A 4,961-nucleotide genomic window follows, 5' to 3' on the forward strand; every position below is an offset into this window, starting at 1 on the left:
TATTTTAATCATTCAACCTGTTTTAATTGAAGGTCATTAACTTATTTTTACAATCAAATATAAAAAAACATGATACTTTTTTACCAATTATGTTGATAAAAAGGGACTTCCCTCCAAGTCTATTTTTAGTCGGGGAATAACCCCTAGTTTTTTATACGAAACTGTTTATAGCACCCTTATGCTTTTGTTTTGTAAAGCTTTGTTTTCTTTTTATATGTATAATGTATAAATTGCAAGATAAGAGAAAAGAAAGAGATGCCATCTACTTTTAAAAGTTCACACTAAAGAAAACTTGAAAATCTGGAAAATATATTAATTTTTACTGCCCCATTTATGGGCCTTATGTTTTCTGGTCTGTGCGTCTGTTAGTCCTTCTGTCCATTTGCCCTTCTTTCCAGCTTCAGGTTAAAGTTTTTGGTCAAGGTAATTTTTAATGTAGTTGAAGTCCAATCAACTTGAAACTTAGTAAACATTTACCTTATGATTTGATCTTCCTAATTTTAATACCAAATTAGAGATTTTATCCCATGTTCACGGTCCACTGAACATAAAAAACGATAGTGCAGATAGGGCATGCATACTTGGGACATATCCTTGTTTAATTTTTATTTCATTATTCAATATTCTTTTTCCCCCCTTTGCAATGTGTGAGGGGGGCATAGAGATTCTGGGCCAAAAAATGTCTGTCTTATCCTATTAGCACTCTCACTGGTACCATTCTTCCTTATCTTTTTTAGCTCACCTGGCCAAAAGGCCAAGGGAGCTTTTCTTATCACTTGGTGTCCGGTGTTCGTCGTCCGTCGTCGTCGTCGTCTTTTACAAAAATCTTCTCCTCTGAAACTACTGGGCCAAATTAAACCAAACTTGTCCACAATCACCATTGATGTATCTAGTTTAAAATTTGTGTTTTTTTACCCGCCAAACCAACCAAGATGGCCGCCATGGCTAAAAATAGAACATAGGAGTAAAATGCAGTTTTTGGCTTATAACTCAAAAAAACAAAGCATAAAGAGCAAATCTGACATGGTAAAATTGTTTATCAGACCAAGATCTATCAGCCCTGAAATTTTCAGATGAATCAGACAACCGGTTGTTGGATTGCTGTCTCTGAATTGGTAATTTTAGGGAAATTTTGCTGTTTTTGGTTATTATCTTGAATATTATTATAGATAGAGATAAACTGTAAACAGCAATAATGTTCAGCAATGTAAGATTTACAAATAAGTCAACATGACCAAAATAGTCAGCTGACCCCTTTAGGAGTTATTGCCCTTTAAGGTCAATTTTTAACCATTTTTCGTATATTTTATATATCTTTTACAAAAATCTTCTCCTCTGAAACTGCTGGGCCAAATTATTCCAAACTTGGCCACAATCATCTTTGGGGTATATAGTTTAAAAAATGTGTGGCGTTACCCGCCAAACCAACCAAGATGGCCGCCACAGCTAAAAATAGAACATAAGGGTAAAATGCAGTTTTTGGCTTATAACTCAAAAACCAAAGCATTTAGAGCAAATTTGACAGATGTAAAATTGTTTATCAGGTCAAAATCTATCTGCCCTGAAATTTTCAGATGAATCAGCCAACCCTTTGTTAGGTTGCTGCCCCTGAATTGGTAATTTTGTGGAATTTTTGCTGTTTTTAGTTATTATCTTGAATATTATTCTAGATAGAGAAAAACTGTTAACAGCAATAATGTTCAGCAAAGTAAGATTTGCAAATAAGTTAACATGACTGAAATTGTCGGTTGACCCCTTTAGGATGTATTGCCCTTTATAGTCGATTTTAAACAATTTTTCCCAAATCTGTATGTCCGTCGTCGTCCGTCGTCGTTAACTTTTACAAAAATCTTCTCCTCAGAAACCACTGGGCCAAATTAATCCAAACTTGGCCACAATCATCATTGGGGTATCTAGTTTAAAAAATGTGTGGCGTGACCCGCCAAATCAACCAAGATGGTAGCCATGGCTAAAAATAGAACATAGGGGTAAAATGCAGTTTTTGTCTTATAACTAAAAAAAACAAAGCATTTAGAGCAAATCTGACATGGGGTAAAATTGTTTATCAGGTCAAGATCTATCTGCCCTGATATTTTCAGATGAAACAGACAACCCGTTGTTGGGTTACTGTCCCTGAATTGGTAATTTTAGGGAAATTTTGCTGTTTTTGGTTATTATCTTGAATATTATTATAGATAGAGATAAAATGTAAACAGCAATAATGTTCAGCAAAGTAACTTTACAGATAAGTCAACATGACCAAAATGGTCAGCTGACCCTTTTAGGAGTTATTGCCCTTTAAAGTCAATTTTTAACCATTTTTCGTAAATTTTATATATCTTTTACAAAAATCTTCTCCTCTGAAACTGCTGGGCCAAATTATTCCAAACTTGGCCACAATCATCTTTGGGGTATGTAGTTTAAAGGATGTGTGGCGTGACCCGCCAAACCAACAAAGATGGCCGCCATGGCTTAAAGTAGAACATAGGGGTAAAATGCAGTTTTTGGCTTATAACTCAAAAACTAAAGCATTTAGAGCAAATCTCATAGGGTAAAATTGTTTATCAGGTCAAGATCTATCTGCCCTGAAATTTTCAGATGAATCGGTCAACCTTTTTGTTGGGTTGCTGCCCCTGAATTGGTAATTTTAAGGAAATTTTGCTGTTTTTGGTTATTATCTTGAATATTATTATAGATAGAGATAAACTGTAAAAAGCATTAATGTTCAGCAAAATAAGATTTACAAATAAGTCAACATGACCAAAATGGTCAGCTGACCCCTTTAGGAGTTATTGCCCTTTAAAGTCAATTTTTAACCATTTTTCGTAAATTTTATATACTTCTCCTCTGAAACTGCTAGGCCAAATTAATCCAAACTTGGCCACAATCATCTTTTGGGTATCTAGTTTAAAATATTTGTGGCGTGACCGGCCAAACCAACCAAGATTGCGGCCATGGCTAAAAATAGAACAAAGGAGTAAAATGCAGTTTTTGGCTTATAACTCAAAAACTAAAGCATTTAGAGCAAATCTGTAATGGGGTAAAATTGTTTATCAGGTCAAGATCTATCTGCCCTGAAATTTTCAGATGAATCGGTCAACCTGTTGTTGGGTTGCTGCCCCTGAATTGGTAATTTTAAGGAATTTTGCTGTTTTTGGTTATTATCTTGAATATTATTATAGATAGAGATAAACTGTAAAAGCAATAATGTTCAGCAAAGTAAGATTTACAAATAAGACAACATGACCAAAATGGTTAATTGACCCCCTAAGGAGTTATTGTCCTTTATAGTCAATTTAAAACAATTTTCATAAAATTTGTAAATTTTTACTACCGGTAACATTTTTCACAGAAACTACTGGGCCAAGTTCATTATAGATAGTGATAATTGTAAGCAGCAAGAATGTTCAGTAAAGTAAGATGTACAAATGTATAAACACATCACCATCACCAAAACACAATTTTGTCATGAATCCATCTGCTTCCTTTGTTTAATATTCACATAGACCAAGGTGAGCGACACAGGCTCTTTAGAGCCTCTAGTTAACCATTTTTCGTAAATCTTAGTTATCTTTTACAAAAATCTTCTCCTTTGAAACTACTTGGCCAAATTAATCTAAACTTGGCAACAATCATCTTTGGGGTATCTAGTTTAAGAAATGTGTGGCTTGACCTGGTCAAAAAATAGAACATAGGGATAAAATGCAGTTTTTGGCTTATAACTCTAAAACCAAAGCATTAAGAGCAAATTTGACGCGGGTTAAAATTTTTTATCAGATCAAGATCTATCTGCCCTGAAATTTTCAGACGAATCAGACAACCCTTTGTTGGGTTGCTGCCCCTGAATTTGTAATTGTAAGGAAATTTTGCTGTTTTTGGTTATTATCTTGAATATAATGGTAGATAAAGATAAACTGTAAACAGCAATAATGTTCATCAAAGTAAGATTAACAAATAAGTCAACAACACCGAAATGGTCAGTTGACCCCTTTAGGAGTTATTGCCCTTTAAAGTCAATTTTTAACCATTTTTCGTAAATTTTATATATCTTTTACAAAAATCTTCTCCTCTGAAACTGCTAGGCCAAATTAATCCAAACTTGGCCACAATCATCTTTTGGGTATCTAGTTTAAAATATTTGTGGCGTGACCGGCCAAACCAACCAAGATTGCCGCCATGGCTAAAAATAGAACAAAGGAGTAAAATGCAGTGTTTGGCTTATAACTCAAAAACTAAAGCATTTAGAGCAAATCTGTAATGGGGTAAAATTGTTTATCAGGTCAAGATCTATCTGCCCTGAAATTTTCAGATGAATCGGTCAACCTGTTGTTGGGTTGCTGCCCCTGAATTGGCAATTTTAAGGAATTTTGCTGTTTTTGGTTATTATCTTGAATATTATTGTAGATAGAGATAAACTGTAAACAGCAATTATGTTCATCAAAGTAAGATTTACAAATAAGTCAACATGACCGAAATGGTCAGTTGACCCCTTTAGGAGTTATTGCCCTTTTAAGTCAATTTTTAACCATTTTTCGTAATTTTATATATCTTTTACAAAAATCTTCTCCTCTGAAACTTTTGGGCCAAATTAATCCGGCTACAATCATTATTGGGGTATCCAGAGGAAAAAAATGTGTGGCGTGACTCGGTCAACCAACCAAGATGGCCGCCATGACTAAAAATAGAACATAGGGGTAAAATGCAGTATTTGGCTTATAACTAAAAAATCAAAGCATTTAGAGCAAATCTGACATGGGGTAAAATTGTTTATCAGGTCAAGATCTATCTGCCCTGATATTTTCAGACGAATCGGACAACCCTTTGTTGGGTTGCTGCCCCTGAATTGGTAATTTTAAGGAATTTTGCTGTTTTTGGTTATTATCTTGAATATTATTATAGATAGAGATAAACTGTAAAAGCAATAATGTTCAGCAAAGTAAGATTTACAAATAAGACAACAT

This window comes from Mytilus trossulus, chromosome 14 (genome assembly GCF_036588685.1).
Source record: "Mytilus trossulus isolate FHL-02 chromosome 14, PNRI_Mtr1.1.1.hap1, whole genome shotgun sequence".
Classification (NCBI taxonomy): domain Eukaryota; kingdom Metazoa; phylum Mollusca; class Bivalvia; order Mytilida; family Mytilidae; genus Mytilus; species Mytilus trossulus.